The sequence below is a fragment of the Mesocricetus auratus genome, unplaced genomic scaffold, assembly GCF_017639785.1.
Source record: "Mesocricetus auratus isolate SY011 unplaced genomic scaffold, BCM_Maur_2.0 Super-Scaffold_100009, whole genome shotgun sequence".
In the NCBI taxonomy this organism is placed as follows: domain Eukaryota; kingdom Metazoa; phylum Chordata; class Mammalia; order Rodentia; family Cricetidae; genus Mesocricetus; species Mesocricetus auratus.
In genome coordinates, this window is record NW_024429193.1 from 9707430 (window position 1) to 9729440 (window position 22011).

The 22011-nt window shown below is 41.8% G+C and overlaps 1 protein-coding gene across 1 annotated transcript in view; it reads left to right on the forward strand.

Moving 5' to 3' along the window:
• The window catches only part of Adgrl2 (adhesion G protein-coupled receptor L2), a 616339-nt gene that overhangs the window by 128608 nt on the left and 465720 nt on the right, over positions 1-22011 (forward strand). The window contains exon 2 of the mRNA XM_040751610.1: positions 9419-9503. The gene's annotated coding sequence lies outside the window, so the exon portion shown is untranslated. The remainder of the gene's footprint in view (positions 1-9418; positions 9504-22011) is intronic.

Sequence of the window (22011 nt, forward strand, 5' to 3'; positions counted from 1 at the left end):
GGAGTGTGGATTGAAAAAGGGCAGGTAAAGATGCTTAAGAAAAAGACAGAAACACAGGATAGAGTCAGGAGGGCAATTCAGTGAATACTGAATGGCCCAAGTTGATTCTTCAACATTCTTAAGTACCCCAACCAAAAGGGAAACATGGCAGAAGGCTTCTTTTATCATGTATAAGGAGTAAACAGACTTTCTTCCCTTAATCCTCCAAGTATTTGGTAACCACACCTTTTATCTGACCTTGAGGGTCAAGAGTTAACGCACCTGATCACAAGTCTGTTGTTAGTTAGATAAGACATCAGCTACCAAGTTTGAAACATCCTGCAGTAGCCAAGCCTTAGACCTTTACATCTTTTGAGTTATTAAGGACAGTTTTGAACGCTCAGACCTTGAGGCAAGATGAAATGGAGCCATCTTCATGGGCCCCAAATATTCTTCTCACTCAGGATGAACCATGATTGACATAGTGAGATATGTGGAAAGACATGAGGAAGCTTTGATCGAAAATTTCAGGAACGTTCTCCCAAAACAAAAACAAGGAACTAAACATATATGCCCAAGAATGGTTTGATAGAGGCACCATGGCACCAATCAAAATAGTTTGATTTTCAGGATTTTTGGAACGTACTTTGTTCTCTAGAGACCCATTATTAAAAATTAAATTGAACAAATTTAAAATAGAGGTTTACATACACTGGAAACATACAGAATGGATATAGAGAACTAGTCATTTCTAATTGTTGTGGTACAATTTATTATTTTCATTCTGTGATTTCTTTGCAAGGTCAGGATGGAACTCATAATTGAGCCTTCTTAAAATTTTGTTGTCTTTGTTATGAATACCACTGAGATGGGTATGTGTCATGTTTTCCCACATCTACTGTGATATCATATTCATACCTTACATGATAAATATCCATAAATAATACTAAAGGGGTGTAACAGGCATTCTTCCCGCCTTAGTCTATGCCTACATCAAGCAGAATGCTGCCGGCTTGGAGATGTGGCCACTGCCACTGCCAGTTGCTCATACACAACATTCTTGTTTGGTAGTGGGGCCTCTTAAAAGAACCCTGCATTTTTGTTTTGTTTTGTTTTGTTTTTTTTGCTGCTTATGCCGAGTCAGGAAGACTCCCTTAAGGGAGCTGCGTGAGTCTCTGCTTGTCTTTAGCAAAACAGAGCTCACCTGAGAAAAATGCTGCTACCAAGAAGCAATGCTAGACTTGGTTCCTTTGTTTTTTAAATTCCTTTTTAGGCATTTGTCAAGTTTTAAGTGGAAATATGTGCCCCAAGTCTAGGAGCCATTTTGTAATGAGTATTCTTCCTGCCAGCCTGGTCCCAAAGTAACACAGAGACTCTATTAGTTACAATGCTGCTGGCCAGTGTCCAGGGCTTCTCATTGGCTAGTTCTGTCTTAAGTACTAACCCATAATACTAATATATATATATATATATATATTTCTATAAGGTCTTATCTTACCGAGGATGCCAGCCTCATGCATCCTTACTCGCAGGGATCATATGGCGACTCTCTACTCTTTACTACATTTCCAAGAATCCTCCTCGACTCCTAGTCCCACCTATCTTGCTTCCCTGTTGACCAACAGTGCTTTATTTATCAACCAATAAGACAAACATATGCACAGAAGGACTTCCCGCATCAATGGGGTGTGGTGAATTTGATGAGAATGTCCCCTTGTTAGAGGCAATCTGTCATTGGAGTCAGGTTTTAAGGTTTCAAAAGTCAATGCCATTCCCAGTTAGCTTTCTCTGCCTCTTGCTTGTGGATCAAGATGTGAGCTCTCAGCTACTGTGCCAACATCCTGCCTGTCTGCCTACTGCTGTGGTCTTTACTAAGATAACCATTGACTCTAACCCCATGAAACGGTGAGTCCTAAATTAAATGCTTTCTTTTATATGTTGCTTTAGTCATGGTATCTTATCATAGCAATAGAAAAGTAATTAAGATATGGGGTATCCATGTCACTTGTGTTAGTTAATTTTAAATGTCAACTTGCAACAACCTAGAATTACCTGAGTGTGGAGTCCCAATTGTGGAACTGGAACTTAATGTAGGTATTGCCTAGAAAATAGTTAGCCTGTGGACATGTCTATAGGGGATTATCTTGACTGTTAATTGATACAGGAGAGCCCAGACCACGGTGGGCAGTGTCATCTCCTAAGCAGTTCTGAGTATGAGCCTGCCTGCTAGCTGAATAAACTATTTTCTCCCTTAAGCTGCTTTTGATCAGTGGGTTCTAACACAGCAACAAAAATGAAATTAGAATACTAGCCATACCAAAAATTGTTAAAAACCACTGTTTTTCTCCAGGCAGGATCCTTAGACTTTTGCAAACTAGCTCAGGATTTCATTAATATTTTGTGAAAGAAAGGACTTGGGTATCGACATAATCTAGGCTCCCTTTTGGCTCAATTAGCAGCTATGTGAACTTGGGTGGTTACTTTTCACCCTCTGAAGTATATCATTACCACTTCAGTTCTTCCTGTTGCTCTGAGAATACAAAATCTGTAGGGTCTTTCACCCAATGTATTTGTCCTGGGCTTCTTTAAACCAGATTCCCAAATATTTCTGTCTAAAGGCACTCAAATCATGATATTTGACTCTTTTGACTGCTCATTATACGTGTCTTAAACTCTGAGTAATTTGTATGAAGGTATGTAACTGAAGGTTACTAAATACACAAGGAACAAAAATCAATGCACAATCAAAGAGGCCATGAGTCCAGTGTCTTCTGGCAGTGCTGGCTCGTGCTGCATCATGAGGCTTCACTAGAGCCTTGGTTCTGAACACACAGTGTACACGCTACACTGTGCAGGCTTTTGTACACAGGCCAATAGCAAAGCTGCCTGAAGCTCCCCAGCCTCTGCTGGCTAGTGTTACATCAATTTGACACAAGCTCTAGTCATCTGAGAGGAGGTAACCTCTGTTGTGAATAAATCCGACTGTAGGCAAGCCTGCAGGGAATTTTTATAATTAGTGATTAACAGGGGAAGGCCCAGTCCATTGTGGGTGCCACCACCCTGGGCCGGTGGTCCTATGATCTGTAAGGAAGCAGGCTGAGTAAACTATGAGAAGCAAACCTGTAAGCAGTACCCTTCCATGACTTCTGAATCAGTTCCTTCCCTGTTTGAGGTCATGCCCTGACCTCATTCACCGATGGACTACCACAATGTGGGAGTGTAGGCCAAATAAACCCTTTCTTTACTGTATTAGTCAGGGTTCTCTAGAGCAACAGAACTTATAGAATGAATTTCTATATATATATAGAAAGGAAATTTATTAGAATGATTAATGGTCCAATTAATCCAACAATGGCTGACTATGTCCAAGAACCCAGTAGTCCAAGAATTAGTCCTTGAGGCTGAATGTCTCAGCTGGTCTTCGGTAAATGCCAGAATCTTGAAGAAATGAACTATAATGCCAGTAAAGAAATGGACTTGCTAACAAGAGCAAGAAAAAGCAGTAAAAGAAGAGAGTGAGCTTCCTTATTCCATGTCCTTTATGTAGGCTGTGTGTAGAAGGGGTGATCCATACCTCAAAAAAATCTGGATTAATGGTTTATTTTACCACCTCAATGATCCAGATTAGAAGTGGGTCTTTCCACTTCCAATATTTGAAATTAGGAAACAATCCCTCATAGATGTGCCCAGTCATTTGGGTTTTAGTTAATTCCAGATGTAGTCAAGTTGACAACCAAGAATAGCCATCATATCTCCCTAACTTGCTTCTGGTCATGGTGTCTCATGACAGCAACAGTAACCCTGACTAGAATAGTTCTTAAGAGACAACAGTATGCTCTACATTTTAGTGTTTGTCTGGGTCATGCAAAGTTTTATGCTCCTGCAGAAGCGTACTGGTTTATCTATGAAAAATTAAAACTTTTCATGTTTTACTATGGTTATTCCTTACCATCTATAGATTAGCTTCTCTAAGGAGGAGATTGTGTCAGTACATTTGATTTTTAAAATTACTTTTTAAATTGCTGCCTTGAGTTTCTTTCCTTCTTAAACAAATCATTACATGTATTTTGGTCTGGGAATAAGATTAGGTTTCCTGTAGTTTCTGAAACTGTCCTAAATCTATTGCTTCTTCTTTGTGGTATATGTTTCTATGAAGCCCTGGTCCTAACACTGCCAACTATAAAACTGCAACACTAGTCAGCAATGGGAAACACTGAAGCTGTTCTCTGTCCTACAGTGTCAGACACCTAGCCGTGGCTTAAGTCTGTGTACAAATACAGATGAGAGCCTCTGTTTCATTAGGATCCAAACTTGCTTTGGTCTTCACTAAATAGTCAAATTATTTCTACATGAAAGCATTGTTTTATAACATTTTTGTGATTTATCAGCAGTAGGTACTTGAGTTGTATACAGGTTGCAACTCTAATTTTTACTGCTCATGAGCTGGATGTAGATTGAACTTGGGAGAGTACATACTAGGCACGCTCTCTACTCTTGAGCTACATTCCTAGTTTGTATTTCTGTTTTATATGTCTCTATGCCCAAAATGGCATAAAATTTTCTTGGGTGAAACACGAGCACAAGTAGAAGTTTTTTAAAGTCCTGTATTTCTCTGTATGGGATGGTTGTATGTCAGCTTGTGATAAGCTAAAGTCATCAGAGAGGCCGGAACCTCTGAAAATGCCTCCGTAAGACCAGGCTGTAGGCAAGCAAGCCTCTAAGACATTTACTTAGTTGGTGACTGATGGAGGAGGGCCCAGTCCATTGTGGGTGGTACTTTCCCTGGGCCGTTGGTCCTGGGTTCTATAATAATAAAGCGGGCTACCCAAGCAATGAAGATCACACTAGTAAGCAAACTCTTCCATGGTTTCTGCATCTGTTTGTGTCCTGTTTGAGTTCCTATCCTGATTTCTTTTGGTGATGAACTGTTATGTGGAAGTGTGAGCTAAATAAATCCTGATCTCCAAAAGTTGCTTTTGGTCACGGTGTTTCACGACAGCAATAGTAACCCTAATTAAGATAGTCTCTGCGTGACTATCGATTTCCCAAGGTAGGGTAGACTTCCCTGATAGCATCTCCCTTTCCTCCTCCTAAGAGGCCAGGGCCCTTCCTATAAACTTGATAGACACTTTAGCATTTGCTGAAAGTAGAACATACTGACTTTTCCTGATGCTATTTGAATACTATTAAAGACTCCCTTTCTTCTATGTTTCTTAGGTCTGTTATCATGGGCAACGTTAGCCCCATAACTGTGGACATTCACTTCGACAAATGAACTGTGAACATATAATCTGTTGGGAGCAATTCATTTTGGAAAACTAGCTCATCCTGGGCTAAGTGTGTGGTTAAATGGTGGAGTGCTCATCCAGAAAGCTTGAGGCCCTGGGTTCAGTGGTCTTGGCTTTAAAAAAAAACAAAAACAAGAAACAAACAATCCTCTGCTTACTCCAGGTGCACAGCTACAAAGGATGGGACTCTCAGGCAGAATTAAACTTGAGGTTGGCCCCTGCCATGCCTAAAAGGTGGCCTTTGCAAACTTTCAGCCCTTCCGGTTTCTCATTTATGAAGTAGAGTTTACAACAAAACTGATTTTCTAAGGGCCACTGTGGTAACTAAGTAAAGTTAGTTAAATGTAAGTAAATCCTGCTAAGAACATAACAAGTGAAAAGAGCAACCAGTACAAGTGTCTGCCATCAGCCCTGCTTGCCTGGGCTGCCTTCTAATGTCCTTCCCCGGAACCCCCACTTCTATGGAGTCCCCATATCTTCTTTCACTCCGCTGGGCTCAGACAGTCTCAGCTTGAGCCATCTCACCCCATTAGACAGACGCTGAAGTCTTTCCTCCCTGTCCGATTCCTAATTCATAACCTTGTGGTTGTAGCTGCTTGCTGCTGTCCGGTGAGACTATCCAACACAGCAAGCAGAAAGGACCGTGCCTCTGTTCATCATCACCCCCACGGGGTCTTTCCTTCAGACATCTGTAGTTTTGCTGGGAGCCTCCCAGTTTCTTCCACAGGGCCCACGTTTCTAGTTTCTATGCCCACTGCCTCTCCGTTACTGCTCGTCTCAGCAGTAGCCAGCGCCTACTGGCTGTCTCTGAAACACCTCCTGTATCTTTTGCATCCTTTTGTCTGCCACTGCTACTCTGTCATCTGGTTCCCGTGAATCGCCTTCTTCTCCGGACTGCAACAGCCCACTACCACTCTTCCCAGCTTTAGACTCAGTCTGAGCACACCAGGAACAGTTCTCCCAGACTGAGCCCCTCCTCACGCACAGTCTCCGTTTCATTTGGTGTTACTAGCGCCTTCTTGCCATGAGAGCATTGACCTTCATCAGCTTCTTAACTTCTGCATCTTAATCACCTAAGTACACAGTTGTTCTAAATAGTACTAATTACTATTGAGTGCTTCATTTTCATAGTATAGTTATGATATGCTATTGATACGGCATAATGTTGTTGAGAATAATATTACATTTTAAATTTTGCTGAACTTAGTGGTTGAATTTAACTGTTGATTAAATTCATTTTCTGCCCTTGCTCTGATCTAGACTACAGACATTTAATGGGCCAAAATTGGATTTCCGGTCCATTCACTCCCGGCTCAAACATCATCCTTGTTCCCTACTGATTGCCTACTGGTTAACGTCCCCATCTCAGAGCCAAGCCCCCAATGAAGAGGGCAAACTTCCTTCTATGAATACTCCAATCAGTTCAGAATACTCTAAGAGTTGTTTTAATTAGAAAAGATGGCAATGGTAGTGGCGATAGCAAAACCTTCCTCCGGCTGTGCCATGTAAGATGATAGAGGGGAATTGGCCTACCTCAATAATTGGACCTGTTCCCCAAGGGAAGGGACAGACAGGTTGCCACCGTTGTTCAGGCAGAAGAACAAGAGAAAGAGATGCACACACATTTAAGGCAAAGGAGTTTGCTTAAAACTTTGGAAGGTAAAAAAATGTCTTTATTTGGACATAAGGCAACCAGAAGGTTCCCCTGTTTTGTTAAAAACGTTTTTCCTGCCAGGTGCTCATGACACACACCTCTCATCTCAGCATTCTGGAGGCAGAGGTAAGTGGATCTCCGAGTTTGAGGCCTGCCTGGCCTACGTAGTGAGTTCCAGGACAGCTGGGGCTACATATAGGTCTGTCTCAAAAACCAACAACAACCCCCCATCTTTTCCCTTGCCTCTCCTCCAGAGGAGAGAACACTAGGTGCTTTTTCCCCTCTAGGCTGGTACTATTCTAAGTCTTGAGCACTTTTTTGTGTGTGTGAATTGTGTGCTCATCTCTGTGTTTACTCATAGTTATGCCCATTTGCATTTGCATTTGACAGATGAAATGTTGCTTTTGTGCTATCGGGAAATTACCACTTCTTGAGTCTTGTTGAAACCCTCTTCCCTACATTATAGTGTAAGGACATTACTTCTCACTAGGGTTTTATTTATTTCTTCCAACATACAATGTCACACTTACCATGTGTACGTCGAAATCTCAAATTTTCTGGTCTTCAAAATTTTCCTTTCTTGTCCCCTCTCAACAAATTTTCACATGAAACAAAGAGTAAGAGATGCATAGATTTACTGTCATGGTTAAAACTCAATAAACAACCTCAAATTATATAAACGAGGAGATGGGACCAGAGCTGGCTGGTAGGAAATCTGCTTAGCAAGCGCGAGGTCCTGGATTAATCCCTCAGCACCACAGACATTAAAGTAAAATATACAAAAGGTTAGCCCGACTTGGAATCCTGCACCTTAGAAAACTGCTAGGGAAGTCCTTTTATTAGAATGTGGATTCTCAGGCAGCATCTTGATTAACCTCATTTGTGTCTCGGGCCAGAAATGCTGCTTCGTTTTCTGCTACAGGTCGGAGACTCGCTTGATAGGAAATCTATCCATCTACACATTGCCTAATTAGGAAGGAATTTTAAGTATTCGGAACCTACACATGATACTTTGGCTCTCTGAGACGGAAAGGAGCAGGAGAGCCATAATTAGCTAGCAGGCTGCCATCCCAGAGCTTTAAGCAAGGTAAACAACTCACTTCACCTTTTCCCTCCCAAGCTACCACTGACAAGGTAATTCAGACTAGAACAAAAGTGTGCAAAACTGACAGAAAGACATTCCTTGATGACTCTTCAACTGGTCATCGCTACTGAAGGTGCATGTCATTAAGAAGTAATGTATTCCTTTTATGGGAAGGACAGGAGGGAAGGATGAAGGTGAGAGTTGGGCCGGATGGCGCATACCTTTAATCTCAACATTTTAACATCTGAGGCAGTGAGAATCAAGTGTTCATGGCCAGATTGCTGCATAAGGAGACTTTGTCTCAAAACATAGAAAGGCAAAGCCAGCAGTGAGCTTCCATTTGATGCACAGGTGTGGTCCTTTGATAATCCCCCGGTAGGCGTCTGTACTCCCCATGAGCATCACCGGTTGAGTAAAGGTTGAAGCTGAAGGAAGCGAGTGGTAGCTACTGCAGGAAGAGATCAACTTGAGGCCAGCCTGGTCTACAAGAGCTAGTTCCGGGACAGCCTCCAAAGCCACAGAGAAACCCTGTTGCAAAACCAGCCCTCCCCCACCCCTACCCCCACCCCCACCACCCAAAAAAAGGAACCATCTTCCCATTCTTCCACTAGGGGAGCAGGAACTGACTTTTCTTAGGCAATTCCACGGAGTTACTTTGAGTGTTGCCCATTAGCAGCTGACAACCCACCCAGATAGGTGAGCTTTCCTTCGTTATGGGAAAGAGTAGCCAACACCTAAAGGAGTCAGTAGTTCTCAAAACCAATGAAGTTAACAAGTGAAATCTGTTATCTGTGTGTTCTTAAATAGGGGTAGAATTAGTTCCGAGAAGAGAAACTTTCCCGATGGATTTGAGTTCCGGCTGACTTCTGCTTTACATAGCTCCTGTGTTCTGCACCGGCTTGCCGATGCACCCTCACACCTGTGTTTGCCGGAGGAGCAGATGCCCAGATTCTTGGGGTAGGAGTTGGGCCCTGCTCCTACTGTCACTCTGCAGAGAGGATTTTTTTCCAGCATGGTTTCATCTTTCTGATGTCTGGCTTGTATTTGTATGTTTAAAGTGAGCAGGTGGTATCAATGGCTGCCTAATGACTAAGATAAGAGTGAAATTGATCTTCTGATTAACCTGTCTCCCCAGGTGGGTGGCAGCAAGCTCCTCCCTCCTGGGTTTGGTTGCATTGCTCATTTCCAGGAATCATCGGTAGCCTTTACTCTCTTCACTTTAGCTGGTTCCTCAAAAACCAGATGCATGGTGGTTCTGCTGCCTAGTGTTCTTCCACGAGAGTAGCTGCCTTCGTCCCAGACTCTGAAGCCAAACATTCAACTAACAAGTAATGTGAAGACTAAAGTAGTTTCAATTCTCTTCACTTTTTTAATGCTGAGTTTGAACCGTTGGGTGTTTTGTTTTTGTTCTAGGTTGACAGGCCACTTCCTCTAACCTCGGCAACTCGTTCTGAAGACTATGGAGCCTACATAGTTTCTAAAAACGATGAATTTCAGAGTAAGTCACATTATGGTTTTAGCTACTGTGTGAATTCAAACGTTGTGTACAAGTGTGGTGCTTTGACTGTGGGTGGCTTTCTAAGTCATGTCGTTCAATAAGCCTTTATTTCAGGGTAAGATTATGGTCCTGGGTAGAGATGAAAACCTGAGTCGCTAAATGTGTGGCTTCTTGTTAGTTGCTGTGTGTGTCTGCCAGCTGACTACCTACCTATCCCGGGTGTTGTACAAAAGGATTCTTGTGATGGTAGGACACTCCTGTCTTGGAATGTGAGTGTGCATCCCAAATCACAGTTAAGGAGAGATGAATTAGAATTGCATGGAGCAAGAAGTCAGGAGAATGCATTCCTCTTTAGAGGCATAAAATACCCCAGTTGGGCTTCTTCCAAGGATGCTGGTTGATGGAGTAGGATGGGATGAAGGCTTTTATAGAGGCTGCTGGTTGATAAAGTGAGATGGAATGAAGTACTTTATAAGAGAAGGTTTCATGCATCTAACTCACTGTTCATCACTGTCCATTGCTAGAGTTACCACTCTCCAAGAGAGTCTTTGGCTTTACCAATAACAACTAAAAAGTCTAGGTTTTGACACCAACCTGAATTTAAATTTATGTTATTTTAATGCCAAATGGTGGTTCTGCCATCATCTAGTTACCTAAATATGGCTTCAGATTTCTTGTCTACAAAGTGAAAGACATTCCCACAAGCTGTGGAAGAACACAATTAATCCAGTAGATTGAAAATATTTGCAATATTGTTGGTGTATAGCAAGTATGGAATTTACTGATTAGCTGTGGTGCTCTCATTGGATTATCTGTTTGTCTTCCAACTTCTATAGGCTGAAAACTTGGTTATTATTAGTACTACTATTGATAGTTGTGGATATCATGATTAGTGGTGTGTGTGATGCTACCGGGATGTAACTCAGTGTCCCCTACAGGCTAAACTCTCCCTAACCCTGTGGGAATTATTACAGAAACCACACTCTCCAACCACTGCCTCCTTAAAGGAGTTACAACATGTTTTCATGGAATTCCAGGAAGGAAAATAATTGGCATTCCATTGCTTCTGAATGTGTGCTGGCGAGCCCGAAGGTGACAGGAGGTATCAAGTGATCTGAAAGTGGGGTGCGTTCCTGCCAGCACACAGTGTAGTGAGAGGAGCAATTAGAAGGCTCGTTGCCATCTTGGAAACATGCAAACATCAATTGGCATAGCATTTCAGGAAGCTGAATGAAAAGAAGACTGCAAAACAAAAAGCCTTTCATGGGGTTGAAGGCTGTGCTTCCAAATCGCAGTCATGATTATGACCACCATTAGAGTTTAATGAGCCTATGCACAGCTAATGACGTCATCTCTCCAGTGAACTTGCCAGCTGCCCATGTTTCTATGCACATTCCTCCTTCTCTTCTGAGGAGCAAAATCGTGGTGCTATTTGGTCAGACAAGAGCAAATATTGTTTAATCACACCATATTGCTTTCCCTTGGGGACTGATAGCAACAAGCCAGAAAAAAGAATACAGGGGCATCATTTATAGAACCCTAGACCACCATCAAGGTTCAGTGCAAAGCTGACCATCGACTACTCGAGGACCTACATTCCTCATCTCCAAAGTGTACTAGGTCACTGTCATGCTTGTGATCACACAGTGATGAATCATATCCTGTTTCCAAAAATTATATGAAAGAGAGCATATGTCACTGAAATGTTTATGCATGTAGATATATTATTTATTTACTTAGATGTAGTACAAATGCTATCTTTATTTTAGATATATTTTCATTAGTAAGCCAATATATAATATGATATTTTAAGTTTAAATAACCAGACTGCTGAGCTATCAAAAACTAGTAATTATAATAAAATTTAAATGAATATCAGAATCATCTTGATTAACCATGTTATTATAACTTGTATATGTGTATGTGGACCTAGGATTTTAATTCAGGTTGCATATGTGCAAAATATACTCTCTGCCACTGAACTATGCACAGCCTGATACTCTGATCATATTCATGATGGGTAGTATTGGCCAATATTAATATTCATTGTCAAAGGCAAAAGGCAAGTTGGCAAAATAGAAGAAGTAGTAGTTACAAGTCTTACTAATAGGTTGTTAGGAGAAAATATTTTTTCATAAAAATAAAAGATACTCCTCTCCTTTGTGATACTTCTTTGTTTATTTTATTTTATAAATGTAAGCCAGTATGTGCAATATCCTAAAAGAAGAGGATACATCAAAAGCAATGCGACTGTGCAGAATGTAATGCTAGATACTAAGACAATGCTTTTGGTGTAATGCTTTAGAAATTCTAAGATTCTACAGCAAAGGAGTCAAGCATCATTTTTCAATCTAATTCTATCAGTAAACTGATCACCATGGTAACATAAAGGACAGGGATGGATGTCTGTTCAGTTGAGGGAGCAGGTTGGGCTCTAGTCCCAAATTGTCAGTGGTACTTTGAGTGATTTAGAGTAATTAGCATTTATCTGGCTAAGATCTTTGATACAATTTTAAGAGCTGGTAAAAAAAGAACCTCAAAATTGAAGGGTGATATTTAGAGAGAAACTCCTCAACAACAAAAATATTTAGCAGACTGGAACATGCAGTCAGTCCTAAGTCTGTCTTTGGTTCTTTAGACATTAAGAGTGGAAGGCTAGTATAAAAATGGATCCGTCATGTCTTGCTTCCTTTTTCTATTGCTATGACAAAATGCCCTGACAAAGCAGTTTAAGAAAGAAAGGATTTCCTTGGGCTCGCTACTGCAGGTTGCAGTCCATCATGGCAGGAAGCAGCAGGAACTGGGGGAGGCAGTTGTGTTTCATTAGCAGTCGAGAGACAGAATGTGATGAATGCTTGTGCTCAGCTCATTTTCTGTTTTCCTGCAGTCCAAATCCCAAACCAAGGTTTGGTGCCACCCACAGTGGGCAGGCCCTCTCCCATCAATTAACCCAGGGAAAACATTCCCCCACAGATGTGCCCAGCGCTGCATCTCCCCGGAGACTCTAGATCTCTTTAAGCTGACAGTTGAGATGAACTACCACACTCCAACAAAAACATGTAAACTAAATCTAATTCTTTTTTGGTTTCATGCAGAGATCTCTGTGGTTTCTTTGTACAAACAAAGTCAATACATAAAAATATTCACATGCCAGACAAAAAGAATGTGCAAGTTCAGCGACAGTAATACATTATCTTATGAAACCTGTGACACTTAATGAACAGAGTTTAGATGGGTTATACTTTGCTGGGATAAGCCATGAGAGATATCAAGCTTGTATATGCATTCCATGAGCTGTCTCATCACTGAAAGCCAGGTGGTGGATTTAACCGGGCTGGGAAACTCACTGTGAAACTAGAGGAATCCCAGCCAGTAGTCTTTGACTCCACAGACAAGGAGAAGACCTAAAAGACATCCATGAAAACCCCTAGCTTAGTGGGAACGAGAGACACTTCTCAGGGTCGGCAGTGTCAATTCTAGGATGAAGAGGGGGAAAGCCCTTTCCCGGACAGGCACCTCCTTTGCTGATATCTCGGTTGCATATTGTTCCTGTGAACAAAAACTGCTTACTGGGAACTATTCCTCACAGCTTACGTGTCTGGGCATTTGGGTTCTGTCCGGGAAGCTGCCAAACCTTAGGAAGTGAGACCTCACTGGCAGACACAGACTACAAGGGGCTGGGGTCAGTAAACTCACCTCCAGGTCTGGCTCTCTGCTCCTTAATCAGGCAAGATGTGACCCACTGTCTATTGATCCCCAATGGCTACCTGGATTTTCTCCTCATAATTGACCATTACCCTTCAATTGTGAGCCGAAATCAACCCTCCTCTCTTAAGGTGCTCCTGGAAAAGTGCTCCCTGTACTTGACCACACAGATGAGAAACAAGGAGTACTTGGTGAGTGAGTACCCATCAGCCACCAGTGTCCTCCCTGAGGGATCTTTCCTTCGCCGTCTCTGTTGGTTCATCAGGCTGCTTTCTGTTAGCTTCTGACCTGTGTCTCAAGGCCACCCTGTTAATAAAGCAGGGACCACTGGCCTTAACAATATTGAGTCTCTTCCATGCCTTGCTCTGTGAATCAACTCTTTACCCTCTCAGGGGAGGGCTTTTCTGGGGGGGGGGAGGTCATGAGATTATTCTTATGTCATTAATTTAATATTTGATCCAGACAAAGAAAACTAAAAATTTTCTGTTGATATCAAAATTTTAAGTTACATGTATTACCAGATTACAGTGTAGGAATGACAGCTGCCCTTGCTCTAACTCCTGAGCTGTGATTTAAAAGCAGAAAGCAGTCAGGCACAGCTCACGGGGTTCATGCCTTGGTTGTCTAAGGACTTGGGGACCTGAGGTAGGAGTGCATGCGTTTGAGGCCGGCTTGGGCTACGCAGTGAGTTCCAGGGCCTGACCTTAGAATGTGACCTTTTCCAAAACAATAGACAAAACAGCAGCAGCCAAAAAATGCCCCCCAAAATACCACGCCAACAAAACACAAACAAACAAAAAAACACCTATCTCATAGCGGAAGAGAAGGTGAGCAGTCATCACTAGAGACGAGGAAGAGCGAAGAGGGGGGTGGCATTGTTAGGAGAACAGAAAGTCTTGGAGAAATTAGAATCAGTTTAGTGTTTCATAGCACAGTGGAACGAGCTGTTTTGCTATGACAATCTAGGGTGAATTTCGAGGTAATTAAAGCAGCATGAAAGTTTCAAACACAGAACTTACTACCATTTGAGGAGAGGGAGGTGCCTACAGCCATGCCATGATAACTATGTGCCCAATACATGTATGGAGATGCCATGTTCTTCCCTAAGACACACAGATACTGGCTTTCCTATGGTTTGTGATTTGTGTTTCTGTGTGTGCATGTGTGTGTGTGTGTGTGCGTGTAGATATGTTCATGTGAGTGAGGCTAGAAGAGGGTGTTGGATTCCCCACAGCTGGAGTCACAAGCCGTTTTAAGTGGCCTGACGTGGGTGCTGGGTGCCAAGCTGGGGTTCTCTGAAAGAGCAACAAACTTTCTCTGAAGGCCAGAGCCATCTCTCTAGGCCCAAAATACTATGTCTTAATAAAGATAAGACAGGCAGAGATAAAACTCATTGTATAGCATCTTGCTAACATTCATCAGACTCTGGTTTCTACCTCCAGAGCTGAAAAAATGAATGAATGAATGAATGAATAAATGATCAAAAGAAACCCACTGAGAAGCTCAGTGAAGAAAAGGGCTTGCTGCCAAGCTTGGCAACTTGAGTTCAATACCGAGGAGACATGTAATGGAAGGAAAGAATAAGCTCTCAAATCAAAGTTTTCCCCCTGACCTTCACATATGGGCACACATGTAACAGGCGCATGATAACAAACACATTACATAAATAAATAAATATGTTTAAAGCAGTTTTGAAAATCAAACTGATTTTCTGATGACAACCGTACTGCTCATTTACCCTGTTGAGTTTGTTTTGGACCCACCACTGTTACAAGTTCTAATTTACGTACACTGCATTTAACACACACATTAGAAATAACACACTGACCTCAGCTTAAAGGTAAACGAAGCTAAAAGTATCATCTGACCAAACGTAGAAAGCAGGAAGAGTAGCAGAGCTAGGATTTGAACCCGAGTCTTTCTGTGGCGCCAGGACAGGTTCTCTTCATCATGCATAGATTATTTTTCAGTCTCTCCAACACGGCTCATTGTCTAGTCATGCCTCCTCTTCATACCCAGGTACCAGAAGGTGACTGGGTTGACAGTTTCATTGCATTCATGTACGTTAGCATCAAGCCAGTACTTACTGTTTCGTCCCATGAAGTCAAGGGACATTTTGCAAGCAGATGGGCTATGCATTCTGAGAAATCAGTGACCGTCTGCGTGGGCGAGTGGGCTGGGGAAAGTAAAATCAGTCTGCGTGTTTTCTGCTGGAGGCAGTCAAAGCTCCGGTGGTCATGAGGCAGACCCGATGTCTGTGAGTTAAGGCAGGGACCCAGGCGTCTGGCTGGCTGGGAATCAGATTGTTGTTTCCATTCCATAAACTGATTTCCTGGTGGATTTGGATAATTTCAACACTGAGGAGACAAAGTCCTGTTTGCAGTTCTTTGTTGTAACAGTTCAAGGCCAGCTTCCCTCCTAATCATTTTTCGTTTACCTCCCTGTCAACTCATTTTGCCAATTTGCATATTTTTGTCCACACCAACCCCTCTTGTTACTGGGGAGTATCCATTGGTCTTGCAGTTTCCCTCTGTGTCTCTCAAATCTTCCTGGTGCTCGGCCTTCCTGATCTGGAGCCCTGATTTTGTTCAAAGCCTTCTCAATTAATTCGGCATAAAACAACTTTGCACGTCTGTGGAAATCACCTTCCCTGCTAGCTTAAGGCATCGCCAGTGGTAAAATGGATCATTTTGTATTTGCAGACATTTCGGTGGTGAGATTCATACTTTCCATCGACCTCCTTTTATAAAAAAAAATAAATCTGACAATAATGGAAATACTACTGCAGAGAATTTGCAAATATCCAAACACACAAGAGAGAATGTGAAGACAATCATTTTTGCTGACATGTAACAGAAGAAGTATTTTGTCTCTTTTTTTCTTTTTGCCACAAAAGTATTTTTAACCTTCTGCTTTATTTCTTTTTAGAACTTTTCTTGATTCATGGTGTCTTAGCTTATTTCAATAAGGAGGCTGCGGCTGACATTGTATGCAATCATGCTAGTAATAGAGCCCATGCCTAGTGTGTGTAAGACCTTGGGTTCAAACTCAGAACTCCAAATATAATATATATATGACATATATATGATATATGTGTAAATGTATCTTTGAATCCTGCTTTCCCTCTCCTAAAATTAGACTGTCTAAGATTTGCTTTCACCCAGTTTATAGGAGCCAAGTAGACAGCAGGAGTCTTGGCTGTTAAAGGGCCTGGTACAGCCTTGACTTTCAGATGCCTTCAAATATTCAGGGTTCTACGTTTGTTTAGAAAAATATAACTTCATAGAACCAATGGTGTAACTCTCTTTGACTCCACCACATGCTAATTCTGTAATCATTTAAAAGATTCTTATCACATCCAAACTAGGAGTATACTAATATTGGGTTCCAGCTACATAATAAAATAGTGCATCGCTATTTTAAAACCCCGGATCAAGTTATAGGTGTTTTTAAAAGTATCTTTTGTGCTTTATGGAATGTGGCAAGCGCCCTCAGTGGGCTCCACAGTCTCTCTTACCTACATCAGCTATAAGAAAGATAAGGTTTTCCTGGTTCACATCCCACTCCTCAGCTAGCTGGCTCGAGTCCTTCCCCAGCCCAGGTTTCTCTGTGCAGACGTCTTCATTCTTTAATATAATGAACATACACTGTCTGCAAATGTAACTTTCTCTGTATGGCTTACCTGCTCAGTTGTAAAAAAAAAAAAAAAAATCAGTCTGCTATGAAGATCTTTCTCCAATCTTATGCAATTGCTGTTTTACTGCTTCCACCTATTAAAATACCTGATTATTCTACCCAGGTTTAGATATTTGTCCTTTGTATCCACCTAACGACCGAAATTTAAGCTTTTCTCTGAAAGCATTTAGAATGTGACCCTCGGAGAAGCTGCTTTATCCAGTTTTTGATGAAAAACCTTCCCCTGGGTCCATCCGCAGAGACCAAGTATTCACAGCTTTAACCACAACATGTTACTCTCAGATGCTTCAAATATATATATGTGTATATATATTTGTATATATACATATTTGAAACAGGGTCTCACTCGGCAATCTAGTCTTGTCCGGAACTCATAGAAATTCTCTTTCCTTAGCCTTTCACATGCTATGATTTTAGGCAGAGTGATCACACCCAGCTTTTAAATGAAGTAACTTTTTTTTTTTAATGTTCTGTGCTTGGAATTGAACCTAAGGCCTCACACATGCTAGGTAAGTGCTTCACCACTGATCTATGCCGCAAACCTTCTGTTTGTAAATTAACAACATATCCGTGAGGATAAGAAAGAAAACCCGCCATGCAAGAAGAGCTAACCCTTTCATAGCTCCACAAGACACAAAAGTGTCTCATCGTGTCTGAAGGCTGCACCTGAGAGGCTTTGTTAGCTCCAGATCCCAGAGCTGTTGGGAACTGCTGACTGGATTCATGTCATCATGGAGATTTCTGCAGAGGTTTGGGAGACTCCCTTCCAAACATCATCAAAGCTCAACATGACAACTGAGCTGCTGAAGAGAGAGGCAGTGTTCCCCCCAGGCAACTGGGGTTCTTCAAGAAGACAATCGGAGATGTCTGCACAACCAGGAAAACATGGTATTTTAAACCACAGGCATCGGAGCAGACACTGCCAGCAAAAGGTTTGCCTTTTACTTGTGTGGAACTGAACTCCTCTTCTTTTATGCCTCTTGATGGTTCCTTTACCCTGGGAGCCTATACAGAGAGGGTGGGGGGAACAAGTTAATCAAAACTGAAAAGACCTTTTAAAGGGACAGGAGGTGTGTCCCTCTTCTGTACGATACATTAGGGAGAAAACAACAACAACAAAACTAAACAAAGTGAATAATTCCACAGGAGCCACAGCTGGATTAAATCATCTTCCAAAACATACAATGAAAATACAGAGAAACCCAACTTACTATGCAATATTATAAACTAATCATTGTTTCATTTCCTGGAAATCCTATTGTCATCATGAGGAGGAAAGAAAAGGCATGTCTCTAGAAATCAGTACATTTCCAGGTGAACACAGAACCACGCTTCTCAGTTAAGGACTTAATACTCAGGTGTCTGGAACGTGCCTCTCCCGAAGGGTACCCCCTTGAGAGCTGCAGAGATGGGTGCCTGCATGCATTTGCAGGAAGAGGAAACAGAAGCATTTGCTTTCGCACCACCCAATATACAGAAAAACACATCCTTTTCCTAATCCTTGTCTATAAAACTTTATTTACATAGTTATAAACTGGGAAATCTCCGACATAAATTTGGTGTCTATTAAATATACAATGTTTTAGTGAATGGGGACTGTGGCAGACCGGCTCTTTTTCTGCTTTGCTTAGCAGCTCAAATTAAGAACTAATGGAGGTGAGGGCTGGAAAGACGGTTCAGCATTTAAGAGCCCTGAACACTCACGCAGTGGACCCAGATTGGATTCCCAGTACCCACAGCAGCTCACAGCCATCTGTAACTATAGCACGAGAAGACCCGATACCCTCCTCTGCCCTCCCTGAGCACTAGACATAAACGCAGTACCCAGACTTCCATGAAGACAAACTACCCATACACATAAAATAAAAACGAACCAACCCAAAAGTGAAAGAAAAAAGGGAAATTCCTCAAGGCACAGAGTAGTTCTCAGCCATTTGTGACATCATTAGCAATGTTGTGACATCCCTCAGGGACCGAGCACACAAATGTTCTCCTGTCACTTGCGATTGGATCAAGGGGAAAACTAAAATGAACTTACAATGTCAGACCCAAGCTCAATTTTAGAGGGGAAAAAAATCTTCCTTTGAAGGAAACAAAATCAATCCCCAGTTCAAATTAAATTTGGGCCATTCTGTGAAGCCCTGAGACCCAGCTCCAACAGCAATCAGTACTTACAGGCACAAGGTGCAGGCAAATCATGCTTCATTTAAAAGAAATTGAATGAGGATTACCGACGGAGAAAGTTTGATGCTATTTTGTCATGAATTAAAGTTAAATTGTGGTGTTATTGACTCAGTCTTGTATCTCAATTCTGGTTCCTTCTCTTTAAAACACGCCCCTCGCCTTGAATTCTGTTGGAGCCTTTTGCCTAGTCGAGCTTCTGTCTTCGTTTTACTAAAACCTCGTCATGAAAGCGTGCCATAAGCATGATCCATGGATGTCTGTCTCATAAAATTTAGCTGCCGTTCTCCTGGCACGCAATCCCTCGTTCTGCGTAAGCCTTCTGTTTGGTTTGCTGACATTCTTCTTAGTGGGCTCTCATGGTGATTCATTATCTTGTGGTATAGATTTCCAAGTATCATCTTTGTATTGATTCTTATATCTTTAATAACCACTGCACAGAAGATGGCTCCACTGGTGTCATTGATCGCATCAAAAATTCAAGGCTTACAGAAAGACTAGAGGGCTAATTGGTGGCAGTCCATTTTAGACTTAATCTTAATGTAGTCTTAATCATCGCATTAAACCTACCTGAAGGCTTCCCCCTTCAGTCAATGAGGGGATGTTTAGTGCCTCATTGAAAAGCACCTGGAGATGCAATGCAAGAAGGCTGGACTGGATGGATGACAAACTTGAAACCATCAGCCAGGAAGTTCTTCAGTTATCAAGTACAATGTGTCACCAGGCCCTCCACACAGAAGCTGCTCATTGATTCCCTTTTCTTCTTTCTTTCTTTTTTTACTAAACTTGTAATTTATTTATACACCAACCACAGTTTTCCTTCCCTCCTCTCGTCCCATTCCCCCCTTCCCCGTCCGCCTTCTTTCTCCCCCCTCTATCCACCTGTATGAGAGTCGACAAAGCATGGCTTATCAAGTTGATACAGGACCAGGCTCCTCCCCGCTACGTCAAGGTTGAGCACTGTAGGGAATAGATATAAAGGAAAGGATAGCCAGGCTGCAATCCAGAGCCTCAGAGAAGCTAGGAAACAAGCAGGACCCTAAGAGGGGCTCGTGAATATCCCTGGGATGGGGAAATAGATGAGATCTCCTGGGTAACCTTGGGGTGGGGGAAATAGAGGTAAAGAGATGGGGATGGAAACACAGAATGGCCAATCTGGCAGAGGGACAGAGAGAGAGAACAATGAAAGAGACATCTTGATTGAGGGGTCATTTATGGGGTTAGGGTGAAGGATCTGGGCTAAATTCCCAGCACCCACACAGTGACCTCTTTGTAACTCCAGCTCCAAGGGCTCTGACACCATTTTCTGACATCCAGAGGCACACACACACACACACACACACACACACACACACACACACGTATATGTTCAGACAAAACATCCATGTATGTGCATGACAAATAAATAAATCTGAAAATAAAAAAGCCAGGTCTGGTGGGACTTGTCATGTAAGTCTGATGAGCTTAATTTTATCTACAGAGCCTACATAAAGGTAAAGGGAGAGAACTGGTTCTACGTAGTTCTCTGATTGCCATACATGGGGTGTGGCACACACACACACACACACACACATACACACACACTAATAATAATAATATTGATAGTAATAATAATAAATGTTACTGCTCTTATAATAAAGCAATCATTTTTGAAAAGACTGAATACAGAAAGAGATGAAGGCCGTAGTCTATTTTGTACGATGAGTTGTTATATTTGGCTTTTTCAGATACTGATTAATTGATTGATTGACTGATTGAGACTAGGTCTCAGGTAGCTCAGACTGGCCTGAAAATAACTGTGCAACTGAACATGACCTTAAACTTTTGATCTTCCTGCCTTCATTTCCCAGTGTTGGCATCACAGGCTTCTGTAACCTGCCCTGGTTTACTTGGTGCTGGGATTGAACTAAGATTTGTACATGCAATGGCCCAGGTACTGATACTCTTAATACCCCATGGAAGAAAGGTAGTTATTGGATACTAACTAGCTTACAGTTTCTGAAAATTGTCTTTACTATTTATTTATTTATTTATTTATTTATTTATTTATGGTTTTTGAGACAGGGTTTCTCTCTACTGTTTGGAGGCTGTTCTAGAACTCGCTCTGTAGACCAGGCTGGTCTCGAACTCACAGAGATCTGCCTACCTTTGCCTCCTAAGTGCTGGGATTAAAGGCATGCTCCACCAACGCCCAGCTTCTCTTTCCTTTTAAAAAGGATTGGTTATTCTCTATTTGTAACATGATAAACAAAAGACCCAGAAACTGATATTAGGGTTCAACTTAAAGCTGAAGATCAGAAAAGCAAAGTAGGGACCACTAGCTCTTACCACTACCTCAGACTGAATGGGCTGATCCTGCTGCCTCTCCTCAGTGTGGGTTGGAGAAACCTGAAACTGAATGTCTTCCTATCCTCACTGTGGCTGGAGAATGAATGCCTGATACTGAGATCTTGCTACTGTCTTATATACCTCCCTAGTGCAGAGATTAAAGGGATGTGACCTCAAGTGCTGAGATCATTTTTGTGTGATCTGTTTCTCTTTAGGAGTTGAACAATCTTGTGTAGATCTGGGTGGCATTGAACTCACAGAGATCTGTCTACCTCTTAATCCGGAGTTCTAAGATTAAAGGTGTGTACCACTACATCCTAGGTTCTGGCTGCTGGGATTAAAGGTGTGTGCCTGGCTTATATGGCTTGCGGCTGACTTTGCTTTCTGAATCCTCAGGAAAGCTTTAATAAATCATAAATAACATATCATTAATCTATCATCATCAAGAATTTAAGTTTCTTATCCATTAATTAACATTAATGCTATCAACAGTAATTTGTTTCTGACTAAGAATCAAATAATTGACATAGAATAGGATATACCTTGGGAGGAGCACATATATTTACATTTTTACTTTAGATTAAATTTATCCTTCTTG